We start from the raw sequence: 27,938 nt of genomic DNA on the forward strand, positions 1-27,938 counted from the left end.
AGGGGCTGAAATGATTGATTCGGAGGCTTCTTTCTGACATGTCTAGTGGTTGCTGATGATTTCAGGCTGGGCGCTCATAGGGCAATTAGCTAAAGTGCCAAAAAGTAGACCTTCTCAGCATGACAGTCTCAGGATAGCCAGACTTCATACTTGAGCGTAAAGAGTGAATATCCCAAGAGAACCAGGAGGAGGCTGCATGGCCTTTGCTGACCTAGCCTTATACAGTGTCATTTCCATAGAATAGAATATTGCTTACATCCCAGACTCAAGGGAAGGAGTGGAAAATCCCACCTCTCAATGTGTCAAAAAATTTTTATACATGCTTTAAATATGTTTCACAGTAGCGTCATCCATATGAATCATACCTATCAAGAGCTAGAGCCACAATAGAAAGAAAAAAGACTATAGTGGTTGCAATTTTGATTACATGTGTATCTCAGTAATTATAGGTAGTAAGAAAGATGGAGATAAAGTATATGAGGACAGCATATGACAGTATATGAGGAAAGTATATGAGATCAGTATATGACAATACTAATGGCTATTGGAAATGCTTGATATAACTGAGCTTGGAAAGTCCAGGTTTCTTCACAAATATTAAGGTTTTATAACTGTACATTTAAAGATTTTTGAAAAAAGATTTTCAAAACAGATTTTTGAAAACAGATTTTCAGAATTCCTACAAGATAAATAACTTAGAATTGCAAGTTGTAAAACTTCTAGGTTCTCACTGCCTTTGCCTCTTGAAAACAATTGTTTTATAACCAGTGCTTAAACTTTTTGTTATGGAAAATTTCTTGGAAGTGCAGCTATATATTGATTGAATTTATTATAGCTATATTGATTATTTATACTAGACTTACTCAATGTCACTTAATACCCCACAGAAAAGCCCTAATTTCTCTTCAATCCTCCTTTGGCCACATTCCATTTTATTGAGTCTCTCCCTGCACTGTACTCATATTTGTCATGACTTATAAGCATTTTAATTCCTAAAGGGTAGTCTACTCATTAGAGTGAGAGAAAATGCATTCATGTTGGTGTCTTTGATCTTTGAGGCACTACATGATTTCAGTTTGTCTCAGATCCTCAGTTTCCTCTCTATAATAATGAATCTGGAAAGAAAATTGCATAACCTTGTTTTAGACAAAAATCTCTTATGGCTTAAAAAAAATTTTTTTAATGTTTATTTGTGAGAGAGAGAGGCAGAGAGTGAGTGGGGGAGGGGCAGAAAGAGAAGGATACACAGAATCTGAATCAGGCTCCAGGCTCTGAGCTGTCAGCACAGAGCCCAATGCAGGGCTCGAACCCACAAACCATGAGATCATGACCTGAGCCGAAGCTGGATGCTCAACTGACTGAGCCATCCAGGCTCCCCTCTTTCTTATGACTTTTAAATGATGAGATGAAAAAAATTTGCCCCCTTGAGAAGAGAGAAGGTAAGATGGAGCGACCAGTGGGGACCCAAGGAGATTAAAAGGCCTCCATTTTGAGCATAGAGCTCTGTGGTTCCAGAGAGAGCCAACCAAGGACAACTTTGACAGAAGAGATTATGGACTGAGGTAGGTCAGAATAATAGACGGTTTAAAGGATATAATTAACAACCTTCCTCTGAAGAGTAGAACAACAGCCTTAGAAAGAGGGGTCAAGAGCCCTTTTTGAAAGGCCTCAGGGCAACATCCTTCTTCCAAGCATAAGGGAAAGCAAATGTTTAAATAAGGAGCTCACCTACTAGTTACAGAGTGACTTCACTTACGTGTAGGAGTTTGTACTTGCTCAGATCAGGTACCATGTCACTTACAGGAACAAGTCTATTAGCGTGTATGATAGTCTCCAAAAATATAGGAAAAATATGTGTGCATGTCCCCTATGAACGTATTTGTAGAGAATAAAAAACACGGGGAAATTATCTTGCACAGGAATAGTTGCAGACCTGTTCTTGTCGCTTAACTTCCGATTCGTCAACTCAGTAAGTCATGAGTGAAAACTTCTGTGGAAAAGGTTTTAGAATTCAAAAGCAATTGATCACTCCACACCCAAACCTCTGTTTGGCTCCTCGGATGATGCTGCTATGGGGCCTCCTCCCTTTGCTCTGCTCTGCACACGCAGAGAGGAGGTGGAGCCAAGGAAGTTGAAAGTTCTTGACACCACTGCCAGGCAGGACAAGTCTGGCAACTTTCCGAACAATAGAAATTAAATGGTCAAATTCTGTATTTCTCCCAGACTGATATGACTGGAGACTGATGACCAGAGACTGATATGACCAGAGACTGATATGACCTCTCCATTGGAAGTTGCTTAGTGTAAACCTGCCAATTACCACTGTAAACCATTGAGGGGCAGCTATAATTGAGCCGTTTGAGAATGGATGGTAGGCTACCTGCTGAGAGGGATTGGGGGGAGGGGGGTTGGTTTTAAATACTCTGAAAGAAACAACCCTTCTTGCTAAGGATTAGTGCCTGAGTTGCGGTCACTGATATGAATAGGCAACTATACGTGATCATCAGATGATGGAAGCATGAGTTCTAATTGGTTGAATTTATTTAAAGTTCCAGTTGGTCAGAAAATCACTCATTCCTAAGTTATGACAGCTATTGCTGTGAGGCAATCATGTGTGGATTTTATATTTTACCTGGGTTATGAGTTTTAATTTATTCTAAATAATTATCTGGATTCTAAAGATGATGTGCTCCAAAACACATTGTGTTCTTTTCAAATGGAGCTGAAAACATATGACATCTATATATGGTACAATTACTTACAAGCTTTATTTATATGACTTCCAAGGGAAGCTTTTAATATATGACGATTAGTTCTAAATCTATGTCAGGGTAGGTGAATGTTCATTTTCCGTTAGCCTGGCTTTCTTCAAACTGAAGGTCAAATGGTTGATAAATCCATTTAGCGTGTTTTGACCTACAATTTTTAAAAGAAACAGGATGAAATGGAATAGAATGGAATGGAATGGAATGGAATGGAATGGAATGGAATGGAATGAAATAGAAAATACCAGAATGCATGAAGTAAAAGTTAATACCATTTCATGTAACTTTAATTTCAGTCTCGTGTGTAGTGTTATTCTGGACCAAAATGGAAAACTTATGTCTTTCTGAGGGTCATAATACAAAAGGTTAAAATCCTTTAGGCTAGCCACTGGTTCTTGGTCTGGATACTCTCTAATATTTGTCTAATTGACTTCATTATCAAGTCTCTTCTCTGAGATTTGAGTAACTTGGCCAAGATCAATATAAGGTGGTACTAAGACCGATGGCTCATCTATCCACTCTCTCCTGAATTTCTTCAACTTTCAAGCTGGACAGAAAATACTCTTACTCTAAAACATGCTACAAAACCTATCAAAAATATATCTGTGATAATGCTACTTTATATTTCTGCAACCTCTTTTCTTAATGGTGCTAGGCTTATAGATATTAATGCACATGATACCTGTGTGTTAAAATTGTCTGTTTCCTGATGGGAAAGCTGATAAAACCATAAAATAAAGGGCTTTAAGGGCTCCTATTCCAGGACAAGTTTTCAACTCTATCTTTCAAGACACATGGCTTTCCAACCTGTTGTAGGTTTCTCTATCAGTAAGTTCTTATTTATATCCAAACTATTTTCTTTTAAAAAAATATTTATTTTTGAGAGAGAAAGAGATAGAGGAGTGAGTGGGGAGGGTCAGAGAGTGAGGGAGAGAGAGAAGCCTAAGCAGGCTCCGCGCTTTCAGCACAGAGCGCGATGCAGAGCTTGAACCCACAGACCGCGAGATCATGACCTCACACGAAATCAGGAGTTGGACACTTAACCAACTGAGCCACCCATGTGTCCCTCAAGCTGTTTTCTCTTTAATCCCATCTCATTTCCACACTTTCTGTCCTCTGTGGAGAAATTCATAGAGAAAATGGTTTAAGCAGTAAAGCTTAAAGAATACATCTGGGAATCCAGAAATTTTATTCTCAAACTTTAAACTGGGAGCTGTTGAACTCTTCTCAGAAGTGTATAGAGACTCCTGTGACCGTCCCATCCCTAGTCTCCATTTCCTCCAGTCTCCATGCCCCACATCGCCTTTCAACCAAAACTTGGAGCAGCTAATTCTTTCCTTGGGTCTCTCAGTGAGGAAGTGGGCCAGAGAGGGAAGGACTGCACCCAGGCCATTAAATCTCCTTGGCAACTTGCCTAAATCTAAAAGAGGAGAAGGGAACTGTAAGGAGAAGAAGAGGAATATACCAAAATACATTCCAGATGGAGCCAAAGATTGAAGTATAACAATGCAACCATAAATGTCCTGGAGGAAAATATGGAGTTTTTTTTTAATTCTTGAAGGGTAAAAATAATGACCCCCCCCCCAAAAAAAACCCAAACAACAAAAAGAAGGCATAAAAGAAAGAGTCAGTAAATTCAACTACTCAAAAAGTAAGACTTTCTATTCCATTGAAATACACATATACAATGTTAAACGTCAAAGGAGGTGAAATATCTGCTATAATTTATATAGTAAAAGAACTAATTTCTATAATATGTAGAGAACTCCTATGAGCCAAAAAGAAAGAACCAAATAATACAACGTAAAAATGAACAAATAAATAGGAACTAAAGGTCTTTTAAAAATGTTATCTTTCACTTATAATAGGAAAGTGCAAATTAAAATGGCACACTAATTTTCAGTTATCAGATGAGCAAAGATTTAAAAATCAGTAACATTATTTAGATTAAGGTGTAAGGAAAGAGATATTCTCATACATTTGTAGTAGGTGTGCAAATTGATACAACCTTTTCGGAGGATAATTAACCATACTTATCAATAGTTTAAACATACAGACACCGTGACTCATCAATTCCATTCCTAGGATTTTATCAGATAGATATTCTCATACATAATGAAAAAACCGTATGTCCAAGACTACGGAAGAATTTTTTGTTGGGGAAAAAAAGCAAGCAACCTTAATTCTCATCTGAAAAAGGAAAGGCAAAATAAATTATTTATGTTCATTTGGACTGGATTACAAATACAGTCATTGAGCAGCTCTATGTGTATGAATGTGGAACCGTTGGTGAAGTATGTTAAATGAGAAGAGCAAGGGGAGCCTGGATGGCTCAGTCGGTTAAGTTCCGACTTCAGCTCAGGTTATGATCTCGCGGTCCGTGAGTTCCAGCCCCACATCATGCTCTGGGCTGATGGCTCAGAGCCTGGAGCCTGCTTTGGATTCTGTGTCTCCCTCTCTCTCAGCCCCTCCCCCATTCATGCTCTGTCTCTCGCTGTCTCAAAAATAAATAAACTTAAAAAAAAGAAAGTGGCCTTTAAATGAGAAGAGCAAGCCACAAACTCTTTGTGGAGTACACAGCTATTTGTGGAAACAGAAAGGGAGTGGCTATTATTCATACATGCTGTGTATGCTTAGAACATCTGGAAGAATATGCAACCAGATAACATTCATTGACTCCAATGAAGAGCAAGGTAGGCTTACATAGTCATGATTTAGCCTATCCTCCTTTATCCTTTTCTCGCTTTTGAATCTTGTACAGTATGAATGGATCACCTAATGAAAAGGTATTTTATTTTAATTAAGAGAAAAGAAAGGAAAAAAACAGAGAAAATGGCTGAGGGAAAGAATAGGAGGGAGAAAGATATAGAAAAGTAGATGAGTTTTACTTCTTTTTGCTAATATTTATTTATTTTTGAGAGGGAAAGCACAAGCAGGGGAGGGGAAGAGAGAGAGGGGAACAGAGAAACTGAACCAGGCTCCATGCTGACACAGCACCCCTGGTGCAGGACTCAAAGTCACAAACTGCGAGATCATGACCGGAGTCAATGTTGGACACTCAACTGACTGAGCCACCCAGGCGCCCATGAGTTTTATTTCTAATCTGGAAATTCAAAACTCACAAATTGGAATTTAGTCAATAAACATGTAAGGATTTTCATTTCAGTGGTGTGTTAGCTGCCTAGGCATAACCAAACACTCTGGGTTCATGGAGTCATTCTAACTTTAGTATTGCAAGAAAATGACTCAAGTCCTCTTCCTGCTGGAGGAGCTCAGTGTTCGCCACCTCCAAGGCTTCTCGGAGTAGTAACATTTCCTCTGTGCACCTCTTATCCTATTTCCTGAATGGCATGAGGTTCTTAATTACACTTATATAGTTTATCCTACAGCTTTGTGTCTTTCTGCCCTTTGCCAACTCAAATGAGTAACACAGCCTGTTACTTATTTTAATTTCCCTCCCAAAGTCTCTCAGAAAAAGCAGTTGGTCACAGGAGAAAGTTTCATCACAGCATGGCACAATAGATGGTCAATATTAGATAACAGATTGCCCTGGATTTAAAAGTCTTTGGGAATTTCTTAGAAACCTATTTTCTCTAACATATAGATTTGTGCCTGGTCTCAGGGCCTCAGAAACTCAGATTCTCCCCAGCACCCCTTCTTTTCTCCTGTCCCTAGAACATCAGAATGGCTGCTTTTTTATCAAGGAGGGCAATCCATTTTTGCCTCTTCTGCCTTGGGAATTCTTCCAGAGGCTTTAAAAGAATCTTCTCCGTGGGGCACCTGGGTGGTTCAGTTGCTTGTGTCAGAGTCTTGATTTCAGCTCAGGTTATGATCCCAGGGTCATGGGATCGAGCCCCATCAGGCTTCGCACTGACTGTGGAGCCTGCTTGAGATTCTCTCTCTCTCTCTCTCTCTCTCTCTCTCTCGCTCTGTCTCTCTCTCTGTCTCTCTCTCTTTCTGTCTCATTTTCCCTCTCCCTCTGCCCCCTCCCCTGCTCATGCTCTTGCCCTCTCTCTAAAAAAAAAAAGAAAAAAAAGACTTTTTCCACCAACTGCATTACACTAGTAATGGGGGGAAGAAAGGTCTAAATGCTCAGTTATAGAGGACTGATTACATAAATTGTAATACGCCAACACAATGGAGAATGATACATTCACTACAAATTATTTGAAATTCCATATTTACAGGAATAGAAAAAATTTTATAACATATCAAGTGAAGTAAGAAGTTTGCAAAATAATGTGTGTATAGTCAATGTATATGATATAAATACGTATATAGTATGCATATGATATATACGTATGTAATGTGTATACGTATGTTCATACATATATATGTATATGAATATATTATCCCATTTTAAAAATTTATTTTGAGACAGAGAGAGAGAGAGTGTGAGCAGGGTAGGGGCAGAGAGCGAAGGAGTGAAAGAATCCCAAGCAGGCTCTACGCTGTCAGCACAGCATGCACCATATCTCATGCACCATATCATGACCTGAGTTGAAATCAAGAACCAGACACTTAACTGACTGAGTCATCGAGGAGCCCATATATTATCCCATTTTTTAAACACTCTACATAATATACATGTTTATATTTGTTGGAAGTATAGACATCAAAATGTTAACTGTATAACTCTTGGGGTGGCTTAGAGGATTTATTTATATTTTGAAGATATAATTATTCTGCAATAAGTATCTATTGCTTAAAAAAAAATAAAAGTATAAAAGAAAATATCCACTGGGCAAGAGGGTAGCAGTGACAACAACTCCCCAGGGTCTTTCAGGGGCAGACTTCTGCTCTAAATAATCGGCTGATACAGTTAGAATCAGCCACTCCTGCCCCCCAGATGCCTGGTCCCTAAAGAGACCCTTTCCTTTCGTGCTCTCTTCCCCCAACACCTATTTTATAGGAGAATCTCTATCTTTGCTAAGAAAAGGTGAGATTCGAAAAGAATAAAAAATAAGAAAAAGCACAGAATTTCCTTTCCTTTTTTCTTAAAACAGTAGGCAATTCAAATATTTAATGTGATGTTTTCTATAACTTTTCCATCTTAAGAGGTATTACAAGTTGGCCCCTCTTCTCTTCCCAGGTAGCCTCAAAGAAGGAGGATGAAATCTCATCCTCTAAGTCAACAAGATGAGACTGAGCTAAAAAGGGAAAAGACTTCCTAGGGGAACATGAGCATCAGTGATAAAGTATATATCAGAACCAGAAACCCCAGGGAATCTACCATTAGACTGTAGGGCCAAACAGAAAGGAAGCTGGATATGAAACACCAGTGTGGGCTTACTGGTGGGCACAAGCTGGGTATGAGACCATACCTGGCCTGCACACTGGCAGGCTAGGCAGAGATGTCTACGTGCAAAGGATTGCAGCCTGATTCCTAAGTCAGAACAGATTGTCTCCCTTTACCCTAGGCACCTTCTTCTGAAAACTTGGCATGTTTTATCTTTAGGGACCTCAGAGATCATTTAATATGCCTTTCTCATCTGAGGAACCAAAACCGAGACAGGTTAATGGATTTCGACAAGTTCACAGAGCTAGTTAATAGAAGAGCCAAGAGAAAGCCCACGGGGCTGGGCTAAAGAAGTAAACACATTTGGGATGACCACGTGAATAAATGAATGACTGTCCCAATACAAGTATGGAACTCATTCTAGATCTAACACATGCTGCTTGCATTGCCCGACCATTGGGTGCTCTGTACATTTCCTCAGAGCATACCAGAAGGAATTGGTTGTCCACAGTAAATATTCATACAGATGTGCCTTACTTTGGGACACACAGGGCTACATTATAGGTAGATCTGACTATATCTCAAATACATAGGAACAACTCTGCTTAAATAAAATTCTTTGTGAAATAGGTAAATTTTCTGGAAGAGAATAATCAACCTCAACTTATCTGCTATCTCACTCCAAATTTTCATGCATAACATGCGCTTTGCATGGATCTTCCTGTAGTAAGTGACCTGAAGGAGCTAACGGAGCATCCATCCTTCGTATGTGAACACAGCCTGGTAACCTCCACTAGAGAACATACATTTTGAATCATGATCACCAGTGTACTTACAGAATCCAAAGTTCAACTCTTTGTGTACGTTGTCCATGATATTTTCCTCTGTGGATTGAGAACAATTTTATAAAGTGTCCTTCTGTGTGTAAGTTTCTTGGACATTCTAAAGTGAGGCTGAGAGGGCAGGATCACTGATTGTGACCGAATTCGTTGAAGTGGAGCATATATCACAGCTCCCTGTGCGGGAGGCCCTATTAACGTACAGCAGGGTCATAAGCTCAAATGCCCAGAGAGGCCAGATAGGGGATCTACATGAGCACAGCATGTTAGGTGAGAGAAGTTAGGGGGATTTGTTTGGGCAGTGGAGAGCAGAAAGTCAGTGCCCCGTCCAATGGGGGTGGGTTCTACTCAGCTGTAATTCATTGTTACCAGGCAGAAATATATCCCAGGTTTTGATAGACTGTCCAATTGTCAAGAGAAAATCTAAATCTATACATTTTAATGTAAAATCGTTCAACTTGTTAATGTTGGTAACTAGTTCAAATTTCTTTGAAAACATGGCAAGTGATGGTCAAGTAAAAAGCTCTTTGGCCCACTGGTGACCATTTTTGAGGTTTCTGGACACCCTATAAAGATATTTAGTGAGTGAGATTAAATAGTATAAATGCGCGCATTCATTTTCTGAATAAAACACAGAGAAAGACCACTTATCTTTTTATACAAATCTTATGTATCCTTTAATCTACTTTAATCACTTCTAAATCAACTTAAATCACTTAAATCACTTAAATCACTTAAATCAACTTAAATCACTTAAATCACTTAAATCAACTTCCTAAAGTTGTCCCCAACTCTCTTACGTCATATATCTGTATGGTCTGTACTACACAGTCCATGCTAAATAAACTCTGTCCTCTTTCTCCTTGTTTGCAATTGTTTCACATGTGCAGATCTTATATTAAGACTTCATTATAAATAATTCCAGGACAAAAACCATAATCTAATAGTTCTTTTATGCCAGCCTCAAAGTTCAATAAACATTTGCAGTTGTTTTTTTTTTTTTTTCAGTAAAGGAAAAAGAGGATAGCCTTTGCTGACACACAAATACATAGTTATACTAGAAATGAGTTGAGTATCTTGACGTTCCTGAATTTCTAGCCTAGGCAAGAGAACAAATCCAAGTCTGTGGGCACTGTGCCCTGCGGAGCTGAGAAGCACTGGCTTGCTATAAATTTTTAAGAAGAAAGCAGTTAGTAGAATAGTTATGAGTTCATCATGCCTTTTCTAGAATAAAAATATTGTAGAATGTATATTATCCAATGGAGGTGATGTGGTCCTATGTAAGTCCTGACTTCAAAAAGTTTTCTGAGCCAACTCTTGTCTGCAGGAAACCTGCCATTGGTTTAGGCAGTAAGAGAATGGTAGTCTCACTTAGAGAAGGTCGAACTCATGTTTCACATTCACAAGTCAGAACTTCTTGGGCTATTTTAGAGCGATTTGAAGCAGCAGAATCATGAGCTGCAGTCAACCTTAATCCAGAAATGAACGCATTGGGAGGAGAAATGGAGCAAGCACTGAAACTCTGGAAATGACCAACCGCTATCTTTGTCCCGATGGGTGGCCAAGCGATGGCTCTCATCACAAGCAAGTTTTGCAGTATGCTGGACATTAAAGTTATCTCTACACTAACAGAAGCAGGCTTCAGAGTCAGAACAGCTAGGCATGTGTGTCAGGGCAACCACAAACGTGTCTGGGAGGGGGCCTAGTGTTTGGGTTGAATTGGCCAGTACCACTTGCACGTTGAGAAGTGTGGAAACAATACCCCTGTGGATCCCTAAGTCCGCTGAGCTTGATGTGATGGGGAATCCAAAGGCTAAAGTGAACAGACCAGTTCTGATGTGAATTGACTATCTGACCAAAGAAAAGCATTGTATTTTCTTCCTTACTGGGAAATACTGAAAAAATACTCACAGAGCACTTTTACTGAAAATGTTTTCTCTCTCCATACTCCTTATTTTCACAAAACGACCTATGTGCCTTTCAGATACTTCGCAGTTCTCATCATTTTCTGCATATTATTTAGTAGTTAAAAAAAAAAAAAGAAAAACATTACCAAGTAAACAGGACTCATTACATTAGGAAGTAGATTTTGGAATGCAAAAAAAAAAAAATGAATGCTTTGGTTACTAAAAATAATGCCTCGACTTAGGCAAACAATACTTGGGTCAAAATAAACGTTAACATTGTTTAGAAAATTTAGTTGTATCTCTGATATAATTATCACCTTCTATTCAATAGAATTTTCTAAATAATTAAACGTCTTTTTTTACTTATCACTGTGTTGATCCAATTACATCTTCATCTGTAAATTTGTTTAAGTTGCTAATAAAAAGCAAATGCGGAAAATACAATGAATATATCTTCAGGATAATGGTGTTTATCTAAAAGTTACTATTAATTACAATGACAGAGTAATTTGGATTTCCTTTCTTAATTGCCTCTTATATTTCTCTCAACAGCCTTTACATCCAGTTTTTATTTCTCATGAGGCTTCTTCTGGTTGGAAACTACCAAATTTCATCAGGTAAGGAGTACTAAATGTGAACCTGAAAAGCTTGTTGTGAAGGAACCCAAGTTTAGAAAATCCAAAGATGTGTCAGCTCTGGACAAACGTCTAGAATATGAACTAGGAAAAGTCCAGCAAGATCTCTAGTTATTTTAGTGGATCTGACAGTTTGGTCCCCACACCAACAGCATCAGTGCCACCTGGAAACTTGTTAGCCATGCAAACTCTTGGGCCCTTCCTTGTGCTTTAACAAACTTGCCAGGTGTTTCTGATGCATACACAAGTCTGAGAATCTCTGCTTTAGATGGGCTTTATGGACCAAAGGAACAGAAAATATCTCCTCTGGATTGATGGAATTTGATGGATTTGATGTCTCTTCTTCCTTTCTTTTCTCCATTGTCTTTTCCTCCTTCCTGCAAGTTCATCCATTACTCATTTAGCAAGCTCAAGTTTGCTTCACAAAATCATACTACATTAAAACCTGTAATTACTGTCTTTATGACAACTTAATTGCTATCTAATATGGGACTCCATCAAAATTAGCTATGCAGTAGAAGTCGACTAATTAACTTTTTTTAAATCCTTTTTTAGGCTTTAGAAGGAAAACCTCTGTAGTCACATAAGACACATCTAGAAAAGGGTGCCCACTTTCTAAGACGGTTGCCTTTTATACCTAATATCTGTAGGACAGTCTCTTTACAAGTTAATATTTTTATCTGGGCTGCAAGTGTTGAAGTTTCACCTCTGAAGTCATCTGCAAGGATTGTGTGGTCCAAAAGGAGCTCATGTTCTCTTGTAGTGTTTAGGATATGTTTGAGGTCTGAACAGTATTTGTTATCTCTAATTCTGGAAGCCATTTCACCACCAGCCTTAATGTAATTTGGTATAATCCTGTGCATACCTATGAATGTCTGCTAATCTATGAATTATGCTGTCATTCTGAAGTGATTGCTAAATGCTGCCCCCAAAATGCCTTTGTTCAAGATATCCCTCCCTTGCAGAGAGCTACATGATTTCTTCTCTGTAGCATGCATATTTCATGGGCAAGTAGGTATTGGAGTCTCTAAGACTGTTTGCTCGTTTGTAAACTGGAGACAATGAAAGAATCTACTTGTTAGTATTGTTGTAAGAAATAATGAAAATAATCTAGATGCACTTAGCACAGTGCCTGGCTAAATAAATATTAGCTATGATTAAAAAATTATTAATAGAATTATACATTCAAAAATGTCACCTTAGACCTCATACCATTAAAAACAAGCACAAAGGGGAGAGATCAAGTGTCTCTTCCTTGCATGATTCCAACCACTACTACATTATATTTTCCATCGAGATTTACTGTTGTCAGCTCTCTGCTCTCTTAATTCCTTGGCCACTGCTGGAACTCCAGCATGGGGCCAGGTAGAATTAAATACATGATAGAGTGTAGAAATCCATCATCCACGGCCGACCTGTAGGGCTAGGAGAGCACAGAGTAGTGTCTGCAATTAGTTCCTCTAATACCTATCAGCCCTTTAGAGCAAAATCCAAAAGGCCAACGGGATGACCCAAGTGCAGGCATCAGAAGTCAGAAGGCATAAAGAGAACTCTGAAAGGTGATTTACCTCCCTAACCTCTATTCAACTTACAAAACACAACATGTATCCAATTTTTAAAGATTTCGGGAGAAGGAAATTTCCCTAATATCTCATATAGATACTGATATAAATAGATTTATGACTAATAAATCTAACAAATAGATGACTTTGGCGAGAGAAAGGATGCAGAGATAGGAAAGGAGATTCTTGGAACAGAGGTATATAAAACATTAGGATTAAATAAATGTCCAATAAACAAGAGATTTCTGACTTTGAATTAGTGACATAGAAAAATGAGAAACATCTGGAATCTGTACTTATTTTGCTGGTCAGAAACACAGTTGAGGTCCTTTTTTAAATTGTTTACTTTGTAAAGACTTATTAAAAACAAATGTCTAAGGTGGTTGAGAAGAGAATGTAGTTTAATTCAGAACCCCAAGGCCTTAAAGGGAACTCTTTAATTTCAAAGAGTTTTTACTTTCCATCAACTAAGCTTAATTCTGTCTCCTCAAAGGAGTCCTTTTGTTCCATTTTAATACACAGTTGAAGAGTCAAAGGCTTACAGACCTATTTGAAATTTAATAGTACATTTTTGGGGGAAGATAGAGGACTCGTTTTTCTCATGATTCTTAAGTTATTTTATATGATTTTTCCATAACCAGAACTCCTCCATAATAAAATAATCTAATGGAAGGATATCTACCTAGACATTGGCTCTTATTTTTATTAATGATGCAGTTGGGAATTATAAGTGAGGTTGTTTCCCTCTTTTATTTCTGAGAAAGATTAGTTCTATGGATAGGCTTCTGCCCAAGATGGACTAGGGAGTGAGTATACAACAGGTTTATGGGTTACTTAAATCCTACTGTGTTCTCAATTGGGGCTTTCACATGCCCTTGCTGGGGCTCATAACTAGTCACTCACTAGAAGGAAAGCAGGCCAATGAGGTGACCCAGGGTGTTGGGATTCTGAAGGGACCACCTCCCCGCCCTCTCCCGCCCTGGGGATTATTTCATGCCAATACCCTGCTGTGCCTTTTATCATCCTTTCTTCCTGTATGAGACAAGGGAGAAGGGAGGTGGGAGGGATGATGAAAAGGAGATTTCTGGAAGTGAAATAGGTATTCTCTCCTCCTACATCAATCTGCTATTCTTCTTAAGTACTTTACAAGAAAGTAAATATTGTGAAGAGCCAGATCTCAGGTGAGCCATGGAATGGAATTGTACATTAGACATAAAGTGTATTAATGAAATTCTGGGGGCATACTGACTTCCCATGATGCTACTGCTGAACCAGTCTCATGCCGGTCTTTTGTATTCAGATCATGGTAATGAAGAAAGTCCCCGTGTCTTCTCTTTTTTATACCCAAGTTATTAAATTCAGGAGTGTGGACCGCTTTACCTTACAAGAGGCAAGGGTTGAGGGCAGATGACCACATGCCAAAGCTGTCATTCTCAAAAAGAACAGAAGAATCTCCACTTATAGTTCAGACCACAGGCCTGGTTGTCTTTCTCATGAAGTAGCTTTACTGTAAATTAACAACTAGGAATACTTTGCAGGGATGGGGGGTGGGAGGTGGGGGGAGTGGTGTGGAGCTAAGTTTGCTTTCTAGGAGGCATTCCCAGAATCCCGTAATCATTAGCTTAGCTCTTGTTAAATTCATCATCCTCCAGCCTATTTTTTATTTTCTACTTGAAACATCTCTTTAGATAATGGTTTCCATAGAATGAATAGCCACTGTGTGGCTTCATGCTTTATTTTATATATGCAAAACCTACCTTTGATTCATTTTGAGGACAGTCCTTGGTGTTCTCTCCCTACCCTATTCTTTATGGTTTAGTAAGCATCAGTCCTCTCTGCCTCCAGCCTTCATCTTTTCGGACTGAAAGGTGTGATAATTCTCCCTTACACTCGGCCTTTCTAGTTCCCTTTTCTGGACGTGCCCTGGAGTTTATTGGCCCAAAGAATTCCAAGCATATAGGGCAGTATATGTGCAAAAGCAGAATATAAATATTCACCAAACCTTTAAAACTACCCTAGGAAAAAAGTGTGTATTTTTTAAGATCTATATGGATTTTGTAATCCTAAAATAAAATATAAACCCATTGCTTTCATATAAGACCAATGTGGATTTTTTCCAACACACTGTGAAGCCTATAAAAATAACTTTTCTGTGTCTAGAGAGATGATGCCCACCAGTTACTCAAAATGGCTGCCAGGAACACTTCCATTAATTCTAGTTTATAACTGAGAATGGCTTAAATTTTCATCTTAAGATTTATTACTTAATGTAATTTTAAAATATGGCTTAAATTTTAATTTTAAGATCCAGAGATGATCTAAAATAAAAATTTGAAGGGAAAGAATTCAGGTCGATTTTCTACTGACGTGAAATGATTGTGTAAAAGACAGGCTATGATTATAAAGACAGCTTTGTCTGCGCTCCTTGTGTGTCAGGTCTTTGGTCTTACGTCAGCTGAAGGGGCCCACCTGGCTTTGACTTCTCCCATAGATGCTCCTTGGCTGAGGGGAGTGGAATTACCTTTCGGTGACCTCCCTGTACTGGCTATACTTCATGGACTTCCTGGGTACCCATCAAACTGTTTCCATTTTCATGAGATTTTACAGAACTTTAAGTCTTCTAGTCACAAATTGTTTTCTTTGTGAAACCCTCAGACATTTGCTTTCCCTCTTCATCACAATGGCAGGAATAGAGCTTTCACATGATTTTTTAATGGGATTCAGCTGCCCAAACTGCAGTGCCTTCAGCTGCACTTTGGAATTTGCTATGTCTCTGCCTTATTTTTCATTTGCAGATGTCTGGAACTCAACCTCTTCTCTCCTCTTCTCTCCTCTCCTCTCTCCTCTCCTCTCCTCTCCTCTCTCCTCTCCTCTCCTCTCTCCCCTCCCCTCCCCTCCCCTCCCCTCCCCTCCCCTCCCCTCCCCTCCCCTCCCCTCCCCTCCCCTCCCCTCCCCTCCCCTCCCCTCCCCTCCCCTCCTCTTCTCTTCTCTTCTCTTCTCTTCTCTTCTCTTCTCTTCTCTTCTCTTCTCTTCTCTTCTCTCTCTGTCTCAACCAGCAAGAGCTCATGGACATGAGCTGTATCCTTGTGAACGTGAACCTATCAGTAGATATTCCCAAATGAGGCAAATGTCACCCTATTTCAGCCAGTTTCGGCTATGGTCACACATTTTTTAAGAAAATAGATATACACTGGAGCACCAGGTGCCTGTCAGCACCAGGCAGTCACCGGCCATCAAGTGTGACCATGAGCCAGAACAAATCCAGCTTGAGCCCTGTGGTCAGCGGTGGGGAGAGGAGAAGCCAGCATATGAGAGATAAAGGGGAGTCAAAATAATTCAAAGATCAGGGCAAGCTTGACACCCAAGACACAGGAAGACGATTTGTAGGAAGAGTCTCTGACACCAGGGTGCATGGAGAGCGGGAACCACAGGGACAAAGCATGAGGAATCACAAGGCAAGTGTATGTGCCAGCATCAAAGGAGCCCTTCTGATCATTTCCTGCTTCTGAATGTCTCCACATTCCTGTGGGACTGACAGTAAGCCCAGTATAGGTGGGAACAGGGGAATGAGATGAGAACAGACACAAAGAATCTGATGTATCTTTTAGTAGGAGGGGCAGTGACATAGAGGAGGAAGAATTCTTTAAAAGCACACATAGGAACATTAAACATAATGTAGTTTGCCAAGTCCATTCACACCGACTGAAAATTCCTCTGTCTTCTAGCTTTACACATGCCTATCTCATTTCTTCTTTTGAAGCAGACTGCTTTTTAAAATCTTTATCCTATAAAATTCAACATATTATCTCCTGTGACAGACCTTGTTTCTGCACTCCATAAGTAAACATCACCCAATACGTCCTTCCACCCCTAAACTAACAAACTCCATCTTTTCTTTGAACCCCAGCATATTATCTCTTGGCCCAGTTCTCAGTGTTTCCATTTTCCACCATCTGCAAAATCTTCCCTGTCTTCAGAGCCCGTAACAGTAAAGATCTATGCACGCTGGGGACAGGAGTGTCCCAATATCGAATTAGTTACTTTGACCATCTTGTTTGGCCTGTTGTGTATGGAAAACAGGTCCTTGTCCTGGTTCCATCTTGCACTGGCCATGAACATGAGGCAAGTGTCTTTCTTTCCTTGAGCTTCTCCTGCCTATTCCAATGAGCTATGGTAAGAATCAGATGAAGCAATGGAAGGGAAAGGATTATAAATTTTAAAGTACTACAGAAGGCATTGTTATGATAAACTATGGGTCCTTGGCTCACATTGAGGTGGGGTACCTTCAGTCATTCTTTTAGCTTGTTTATGTAACCTCTGGTGAAATATTAATAGTTGCTAAGTGGCATACATTTCAGTATTGCTTATTTCTTCTGTGGCTTTCACAGGGCAGTCACACCTGCCATGAACTGATAATTCCTCAGAAGGGTTGGGGTGGAAAGACATGTAACTAAAAGGGACTAGGAGGCCTCCGGTTAATGAGACATCTTAGATAGGAGTCATTTTAGCCACTCCAACCCAGAAAAGGACAACAAGAACAGCAGCAATATTGTAAAAAACCATAGCAAAACAGCCAATAACTTAGCACTGTTTCTTTTCACTTGAAATTTCCATTCACCCATGTTCGATCTCATAGCTACCACCATCATGGACATCAAATTTTACTGATGTCCTACTAGCTCCATTAAATTTCAACACATATTTTTACTTATCAATTATGTGCCACGCCCTCTGCAAAGTGCATAACAATGAGTAATTTACAGATTCTTCCTTAAGAAACTCACATACGGATAAACACACACATAAATAATATTCACTGTGAATGTTGCTATAGGGGAGGTATATTCAAAGCGCAGGGGGAGTACAGAAGTTGGAGTAACTCAGCCAACTCTGTATGGGAAGCTGGAGAGGAGGTAGCGTGTGAGCTGCGCCTTTAAGGATGAATAGAACTTGGTCAGAGAGTGAATACAGTCCATTAGTTTAGTACATGGGCTGTGGGGCCAGCCCAACCAGTTCAAATCCCGACTCTGTCACTTCCCACCTGCAAAACTTGGCTAGTTACTTATCTTTTGATGCGTCCGTTTTCTTATTTCTACCATATGATATTATATGATACTAACAGAGCCTACCTCAAGGGTTATCATGAGCAGAAATCAGTTCAGGCATGCATAGTACTCAGAACAGGTCCTGTCATGTGGACAACCATTTAATTAGTAGTCATTATTATTGTTATTATTATTCTTCACCAAGTCAACAAGCAGGAAAGAGATTCTTGGAAGTCTTAGAGACCTGGTCTCTGAATTTAAGAGATTTCTATGGTCATGATTATTATTATTCAAAACAATAAAGCTAAAACGTATGTGCCAGGCACTCGACACCTTACATATGTAGCTTGACTTCATTCTCATTGTGGTTCTGAAAGTCACAAAATGTACACTGAAATATCAGTAATGCTACAAAGAATATGAAGTGAAAAATAAGTGGCACGTAGGGTGGATGAAAGAGAAGTACAAAAGGAAGGATATTTATAACCTAAAGTAAGGAGACAAAAGTCAAAGGGGTTGCAAAATAAATGGTAGGCTTGAGCCAAATGAGGTTCCAGACGTGGTTTTTTGTTTGTTTTTATTTTCATTTTTTGTGTTTTTAGTTTTTGTGTTTGTTTCCTTGCATGCTCATTGACAGGCCTGCCCTTTCCAGTCTACTCCAGTTCCCAGTGCCCATCTCCTACCCAAGCCTGAAAACATTTCAGTATTGAAGTTTGTGACATACGGACAAAGATCTAGAACCTGAAATTGGCAGCTTCTCACGTGTGTCAAACAGTATTTTCATGCCAGGCACTGTGATAGGTACTTTGAGACACATGATCCATATAACATGCTGAATAAAGGTATTATTATCACCAATTTACATATGAGGAAACTGAGTGTGAGAAGGGCTAAGCCCTTAAAAGGACAGGGTCAGAGGCACCAAAGCAGGGAAGTACGTGGAGTGTTTGAGACTCATTTGACTGGAAAAGAGGATTCGTGCAGGGGAGTTGTAAGAGCACAGGTAGAAGGGGTTGGATGAGGGATGCCTGGGTGGCTCAGTCGATTAAGCGTCCGACTTCGGCTCAGGTCATGATCTCACGGTTTGTGAGTTCGAGCCCCGCATCAGGCTCTGTGCTGACAGCTCAGAGCCTGGAGCCTGCTTCGAATTCTGTGTCTCCCCCTCTCTCTGCTCTTCCCCCACTCATGCTCTGTCTCTCTCTCCTCCAAAAAAAAATTAAAACATTAAAAAAAATTAAAAGAAGAGGTTGGATATTCTTGAAGGCCAGGTTAAGGAATTAGAACATGGCTACATGAAGGTAATAAGTGATAAGCTTCCTTTTCTTCTTTATGGCTTTATGAAACTCACCCACAGCAAACATAAGGGCTGCCACAAGGTTCGCTATAAAGTGGGAGAGGTGCTGGGAAGGGCAGAAGATGTTCACTCGTCTTTGGAGAATGCTCCACTCTAGGCAGGGATGGTCCTTCAGCTCTCATGACAACATAAGGGAGGAAGGCCTGTCCAACAAATATTCTCAGCTGAGCTTTTATTCATATATTATGTCATTTTTAAGAAAATGGCCACTTGGTTTCCCTCCCTAGATTCCAGTCCTTGAGATCTGAGTAATATTTAAGTCTTACACAGCAGAGCACCCTAAAATCAAGAACAAACTCTTTAACCTTTGATTCTAAGAAGTTCTTTCTGGTATTTCTCCTGTTTACTTTTTCACCCTCATCTTGCTCCACTCCCATGATGCACCTCGGCCATACTATTGTTCCCGGAAAGCACCAGGAACAACAGTGCTTTTCTCCAAAGCACTGCAACAGGCCACACACTACCCCTAACCTCCATAATGCTTTGCTCTTACTTCTAGGATACAACCTCTCACTGAGAATGTGCTTTTTGTCTAGATTAGACTATAAGCTCCATGAAGGTAGGAACACTTGTTCTCTACTGATTGCCTGCATCTTACATATCTCAGCATGTAGTCACTACTCTGTAACAATTTTCCCAATGAACAAGTAAATGATTAAATGAGAGAGTAAGTGTTCTGATCCCCTGGTCCTTATGGTTCACCTTCACCTTCACCTTGCCAGTGAATTTTCCCCTCTCTAATTGTCTGTCTGACCCTAGATTCCCCCCAACACCAACTTGATCATCGATTTCCATGTCACTTTCCAGATCTTACATATCCCCCACTCTATTTACCACCTGACACATGCACACGCTCACCACCACCAAAAACAACAAAATCTGTTTTCTCTCTCCTTTCTGGTGGTCATCCTTTGCCAAAACCTATCATTCTGTTGCTGTTAGCCATGAAATGTTTTGTGTCTCTTGGGTTTCCTCTCAGATCTAACAATTATGTTTGAATGGGCTCATCTGGAAAAAAAGATATGGGGATGGCAGCAACATCTCGATTCTATAGCATTGTTGTTGGCAGTTCTTAGAATAGAGAGGAAGTATGTGTGCTTATAGTGTGTGTGTGTGTGTGTGTGTGTGTGTGTGTGTGTGTGTGTGTGTGGTATATCAACCTGCAGCTGGGGGTGGTCTGGCTAACTCTCGTGGAATGAGTAGCCTGGGAAGAACATTTGATACCTGCCTGCTCATTGGAAAGGGGGAGGCCCTAGCTGGGCAGTCCCAGCTCTAGGGGCTCAGGAGGAGCTCTGCCTAGCAGGCCAAACCTGGTAGTCCAGTACTGGCAATAATAATAATTGCTAACACCTATGAGAACTCCCTATGTTCCAATCACTGTGCTAAGCACTTAACATAGATTATTTCAATTCTTTCTTACATCAGCCCTATATGGTGGGAGCTCTTATTACTCCTGTTTTGTAACTAAGGAAACTGAGGCACAGAGAAACTAAGTAGCTTGCACAAGATTACACACTAAGTGATGGAGCCAGGATTAGAACCCATGCATCCCAACAACAGAACTCCATCCAGTATGGAAGAGTTCCAAGCAGGTAGCCCTTAATCACTGAGAGTTAGAATGTGGAAGCAACACACATACAAAAACAAACATCTGTTTTTACAATACAGCTCTCACAACTGGGGAAAATAGAAGAATCGTTTGCTTTAAGGAACAGCTAACGAGGTTCGTTAAAAATATCTTGCAAACATGTTGTATTTCTCAGGATGTTTATGAATTTGTAAATGTATTCCATTATACATACAGGGAGATTAAAGGAGCACTGGGCTGCCACACATTGAACTGCAAGTTCCCAGGAATTGTGCAGTGCACAGACTGCTCAGCCTTACATGGTGGCTCCAGAAGGCATACTTCTTTATACCCATAAATTAATACAGGGACCAAATGACAATGTATTAATGGGGCTTGAGCTAGTGTGGCCTTCAAAAACTAAATAAAGGAAAACATGAAACAATGATAACCTGCCGATCATAATAGAATAGAAAGAAGATGTCTTTCCCAGTGTGGCTACAGAGAGACTCTGCAATCTCCTCTGTCACCACCCCTTCCCGCTTTACTTTATCAGTGTCACGTGCCACTGTTCCTTGTACACACATCTTCCCATACTTCCTAAATTGTGTAAATGCTTCTTCCCTCTTCCTCAGCCTCTCCCCATCTTTCTTTACTTATTACCTCCTTCTTCAAGATGTAGATATTCTTAGATCCATTCATTCAACAGATGTTTTGGGAGCACCTACCATAACCCAGGCCTTGAAGAAGATGCAAAGTGACAGAGATGAGGAAGGTGTTCCTCAGCCCCAGGTTGCTCACAGTCTAGAGGGGATTAAACAAAGTGAGTCTTCTCTAGGAAGTTTTATAAACATTCTCTTTTCTTCCCCCCATCTAGAGGAATTCTCATGTTCTGGAAACATGTACAGTGCATTTCCGTATGGGTTAAGGAACAATGTAAAACACTTAAAACTAATACATTGTAGAAAAACACAATATTTTGAAAGCTGTAAATCAGTAAGTTTATATGTCTGTATCTCTTCTGGTCCATTTTGTGAGGAGGCAATAAAAATGGAAAGTTAAAGTTCAGTTGATTTTCTCTAGATACTTGCCAAATTCTTGACATCACATTTTACTGTGTTGTTAAGATTCAAAGAGTCTACCCAGTGCTCGTGCTGAGCAAAAGAAACGTATATATCATTCTAGCCTGGAAATGATTTTTTTTTCATTAAATGTGTGAGGCTTAAGCCAAACAACTATATGTAGTATGAAAATAATTTCATCCCCAAAGACATAAAGTAACAGATTATCTTATGAGAACCATCACAGGTGAAAGACTTTAAAAAATATCCTCTACTATGGATATGAAGCCTCAGCTGGCCATGCATGTTCCATTTGAGACACAAAGCCTTATCTTAGTAGACTATGAGCTCCTTTCGAGCAGGAACTGTGTCTTATTTACTTGTCTAGTTCAAGCACCCAACATAGGGCTCAGTAAGTATTTGTGAATATGTTATTCTGCTGATCAAAGTGGAAGTCTTTGTTGTTCTCTGACAGTTTGTCATATTCTCTAATGTTCTCAAGAAAGAGGTATCAGAGTTAATGTTTGGGGTTTTGGGGGATAGGACAGAAAGGAGAATTGTTTTTCTTTGTTTTTGAGATAGGTCATCAATCATGAGAGACCAGGATGAAATCAATAACCTTGTCCACCAAGACAGCTTAGATATTGGCCCACTGACCATCCCACTTGATGAGTTACAGCCATTAGATGACCTTATCTTCTCTGTGATGAGTACACTTATTACTTTGAAGTTTTGCTATATTTTCACCTCAGGAATTGAAACCAGCCCATTCTATGGCTCTAGACCTCACATGTCTTCCAAAGGCATTAAGATTCTCTAAGCCTTCCCACCGCCCCACACCACTGCTAAGTACACCTTGGTCTAGGTCACCTGTGAGATCAATTTATAAACAGGAAGTACCTTAAGAATCATGCTTGGTCTGAAAAACACAATATATATATGTCATCTCACCTTCAATGGAATGTGGAATTTGCTGTTACAACCCTCTTCCTGTTCAACTTGGCAATGGCATTTGGTTTGACTTGGTGATGAGAAATGTAACAAAACTCTGAGAAATTTTCCTTCCAGAGCACTTCTTTTTTTTAATTTTTTTTCCTGTTTATTTATTTTTGAGAGAGACAGAGACAGAATGCAAGTGGGAGAGGGGCAGAGAGAGAGAGAGAGAGGGAGACACAGAATCTGAAACAGGCTCCACACTCTGAGCTGTCAGCACAGAGCCCGATGCGGGGCTGGAACTCATGGAATGTGAAATCATGACCTGAGCTGAAGTCGGACACTTAACCAACTGAGCCACCCAGGCTCCTTCCAGAGCACTTCTTAAGGAAGCTTAGTTGCTTTATAGGAAATTTGTATTGCCTAGCATTCATGAAATGCCCCTTCAGTACATTATTGAGAAGTTTCAAGGCCAAATAAACACGTTTCATCTGGACACATTTAGAATTCATGGTAAAATAAGTAAAAAGATGAGTTGATGAAATAAGGGCATTTTTACCATTTTATTCCACACATAGTTTTTACTTTCTCTCCTGTCCTGTAATAACTTCTCAACGTAGTGGCACCCGTATACATTTTCAGAGGATTTTCGTATTCTTATGTATGGAATTATATAGTGTCAGTAAATCCGTTACAAATTCTCATTTCCAACTCTCACAGTTTGGCCATAAAGATTCAGAAAGAAACCAAGACCTTAAGGAGAAACTGGTGGTTGCAGATGCAGGGTCTTTATTGTTTGTTTACATCATACACATCTTGGTTGGCCAAACCAAAATGGTTTAAGTTGTGATGTATCATGTAGGTCCCCACTGCCTGCCTTCAGGTGTTTGTTTGGAAGAAGACATGTGCCCACCCAGGGCACCAAATCCTCCCTGTTTTACCCTGTCATCCATCCACTGCTGGTGTGGACACTGTTGTGTCAACTCTCTGCTAATGTTCTTCTAATGATCTAGTGACAGACGGGCCCTTATTGATCTGAAATAGACTCCTCAATTTGAAATTTGGGTAGTTAGTAGTAAAAGGAAAACTTTTTTTTTTCTTCAAGAAATATGTTGTTAAAAATAACAGCTATAGGGACGCCTGGGTGGCTCTGTCGGTTAAGCGGCCGACTTTGGCTCAGGTCATGATCTCACGGTCCATGAGTTCGAGCCCCGCGTCGGGCTCTGTGCTGACGACTCAGAGCCTGGAGCCTGTTTTGGATTCTGTGTCTCCCTCTCTCTGACCCTGTCTCATTCATGCTCTGTCTCCGTCTGTCTCAAAAATAAATAAACATTAAAAAAAATTTTTTAATAAATAAATAAATATAAAAATAAATATAAAAATAAAAATAACAGCTATAGTTTTTTAATTCCTACATGTGCATTGTTTTTTTCCCTATGTTTTGGTTCTCATAATGAATAAATGTGGTTCTTCTTCCTAGGAACAAACTCTTCCTAAAGTTAAAAATGCCTGCTGATAGGGAACCAATATTAGGTTGATATTTGTTCTCATTGTATTTTCCCTGCTCTGGTATCCTCCTGAAAAACAGCTACAGTATGATATTCATCCTTAGCAACCAAGTAAACTATGATGTGGTACATGAAAGAAGTCCTGGTATATTTGGGCTCTTTCCTCCAGAATTACATAAAATAGATTTTATACCTGCTTCTCCCTCCTGTTGAGGCTGGACGGTATCTCAGTCATTTGTTTACTCATTGACTTAATTCATACCCTCATTCAAAGCATTTTTTTAAGTTTATTTATTTATTTTGAGAGAAAAAGAGAGAGCACGAGCATACATGAGCAAAGCAGGGGCAGAGAGAGAGGGAGAGAGAGAATCCCAAGCAGGCCCCACACCGTTAGCACAGAGACTGACACAGGCTGGAACTCACGAACCATGAGGTCGTAACCTGAGCCGAAATCAACAGTCAGATTTTTAACCAACTAAGCCACCCAGGCACCCCTCAAAGCATTTATTAAGAACCAGTCGTTTGTTAAGACATGAAAAAAATAGAAAATGGTGAAGATCCTTGCTATTTGCTTGGGGAGGCAATATCGACATGGGTGAAACAATTTAAGAGTTATTTAAAGTATGTGAAATTTAGTTGTGATAAGAATAATAGATGATATTTACATAGCATTTTCTAGGTGCCAGAAACTCTTTATGCGTTTTACATGTATCAATCCTCACAACAATCTTGCCAAGCAGCCCCTTTAATGATCCCATTTTATAGGTGGTAAAACTGAAGCACAGAGTGATTAACTAGTAGCTGGTAAATAGCAGAGCCAGCATATGAATCCAGGCAGTCTGGCTCCCGAGTCCAGGCTCTTTGGCCACAGTCTACCATTGTACATATATTCAGTGTAGAATTAAATGTTGCAGCAGCTTTCATTCACCATAGGAAGCCCCCTCAGCTTCTCAAGACCAGATAGAGAAAAAAACACTCAGAGAAGCTGCCCATTATGGTTCCAGAGTGTTTCTTCTCTATGACAGCCTGGAGAGGTGGAGCTCTTCCTTCCCACCAGGCACTCCACTCCCTGTGGTTGCTATTGTAACCTTAGCACGTTTCGTTCACCATAGGAAGCCCCCTCAGCTTCTCAAGACCAGATCTTCCATGGACAGTGTCCATGATGGTATACAGTGTAGAGGGAAGACTTGGACTTTCTTGGGAAGCAAGGACGGCGAGAAGAAAAACTGGGACTTGGAAATGAATACAATATGATAGGAGGAATGACTAGCCTACAAAATGGAATGAGAAAAGTTTTATATAGGGCTTTGAGCACGAGGCCTAAAAGTTCCAACAGAAATCCATAGGCAAGTGTAAAAGCCAAGACCTGGCTCATGCATAACTGATGTAATTACAGCTCTGGAATGTACCTCGGAGAGCATCACTTCCAACTCCTTCTTTGGCAATTATGGAATCCAAAGATCCAAAGGGTTGAAATGATTGTCAGTGTCACTTACCTAATGGCAGAGCTAGGACAGGGCAGAGCTGTCCCGATTCATCATTTAATGCTGTTTCTAATGTTTCAGGCCTGGAACTCTGGAAGGTTCCCCTAGGAGAGGCATTTGGTTCAGCTTAGAAGGGAGAGACAGAGGCAGGGTGACCCATGAGGCATTAGTGCTAAACCCAGGTGAACATACGAGGCCTGTGCTCAGTGGAGATGGGTGTCACTGATGAAGGAAGGGAACGGGTCAGGGTGCCTCCAAGTTGACATAGCTTTGACAGAAATAGGGAAAGTGGACAAAGATGCCACTTGGGCAGAGAGATCATCAGTCTGGGTTTAGTACCTGTGAGAGAGAGGTGACTTATACCTCGTCCATACGGCACCTTCTATAGCATGGTGATTAGATCCCAAGGCTCTCTGCAATTTTGCTGCTGAGCGGTTACTACCATCATCAGTGTGGGAGAAAGTTCTTGCCAAGACTGAGATGAAATGCGTTGACATGCATTGTCTGCTCCCTCCTGGCCTTCTGTTTGGTGGTTTCTTCTGCTGCCAGTCTGCCTCATGCGTGTTCACTCCCCTCAAAGGTTGAGCGGAATAGTGGTAAAGGGTGTAGGTTCTGACAGCAGATGGCCCGAGTTTGGATCCTGCTCTGCAGCTCTATACTTGTGTAACTTGGACAGATTGTTTAAGTTCTTTGTGACTCAGTTTCCTTGTCCGTAAAATGACACTGTGATCAGTACTTAACCTCCTAGCACTAATGTGAGTGCAAATTAATTGATCCATGTAAAGCACTTAGAATAGTACTTAGAATAAGCGGTAGCTGTGATTGTTGCTCTTCTGTGATCCCACTCTGCTCCATTATGATTCCAGAGTGTTCTGTCTCTGTGACGGCCTGGAGAGATAAAGCTCTTCCTTCCCACCAGGCACTCCACTCCCTGGGGCTGCTGTTGTAACCTTAGAGGGTTTTGTTCACCACAGGAAGCCCCCTTGGCTTCTCCAGCAAAGGGCATCCTGCGCCCCTGCTCCCCATCACATCTGAGTCCCTGCCCAATAAGCCACCTTTCACCGTCACACATATATACACACAACCCAAGTTTGTTTTCAGGGCAAAATGATCCCTTTCTCTATTTTCATGCAAACTTATGACATAAAATTGTGATCAGGCCATCTAACTTTCACCCGAGAACTCTCAAATTCAGTAGACCACCCTATCCTGGAGTTCACCTAGTTAAAGTTTCAAAAGTAAACTGTCTGCTTCTGACGCCGGTCTGAGAGGGATTAAAAGCAAAGAGGGAGGGAGGCAAACCATAAGAGACTCTTAACAAACTGAGGGTTGATGGGGGGCAGGGGCAGGGGAAAATGGGAGATGGGCGCTGAGGAGGGCACTTGTTGGGATGAGCACTGGGTGTTGTACGTAAGCAATGAACCACGGGAATCTACCCCTATAACCAAGAGCACACTTTACACACTGTATGTTAGCCAATTTAACAATAAATTATATTTAAAAATAAATAAATAAAATAAAACATAAAAATAAAACTAGATTTAACCCCCCCCTCCAATAAATAAATAAATAAATAAATAAATAAATAAATAAATAAATAAAAGCAAAGACCTGAGAGGCAGCAGGACCTCGAGGCAAATCTAGGTTTTACATTTCCTAGCTATATGACTTTGGATCACATAACACCTCTGAGTCTTGATCTCTTCACTTACAGGAATGTTAACACCTATCTTGCTTGTTATAAGGATTACAGGTTTATAACCTTTACAAAGCATATCACCTGGCACATAGTAAGTGCTCGATAAACTCTGACTCTTATTATTATTGTTGTTATTGTTGCTGCCATGACTGCATCATCCTCCAAGCTGTAACAAATGTTATATATTTCTTTTTTTTTTTTTTTTTTTTTGAGGGGGGAGTGCAAGTGAGTGAGGGGCAGAGAGAGAGAGAGAGAGAGAGAGAGAAGTGGGGCTCATCCTAAGTGGGGCTCGTGTTCACCCAAAATGGGCTCGAGCTCACCTGATGAGGAACTCGAACTC

At 40.2% G+C, this 27,938-nt stretch overlaps 1 protein-coding gene across 1 annotated transcript in view; it reads left to right on the forward strand.

Annotated features, from left to right (window-relative positions):
- Positions 1 to 27,938, forward strand: part of FRMD6 (FERM domain containing 6) — a 240,031-nt gene that overhangs the window by 65,771 nt on the left and 146,322 nt on the right. Inside the window, exon 3 of the mRNA XM_019451819.2 lies at positions 11,303 to 11,367. The gene's annotated coding sequence lies outside the window, so the exon portion shown is untranslated. The remainder of the gene's footprint in view (positions 1 to 11,302; positions 11,368 to 27,938) is intronic.

This window comes from Panthera pardus, unplaced genomic scaffold (assembly GCF_024362965.1).
Source record: "Panthera pardus isolate Hobbes unplaced genomic scaffold, ASM2436296v1 HiC_scaffold_24, whole genome shotgun sequence".
Lineage (NCBI taxonomy): Eukaryota > Metazoa > Chordata > Mammalia > Carnivora > Felidae > Panthera > Panthera pardus.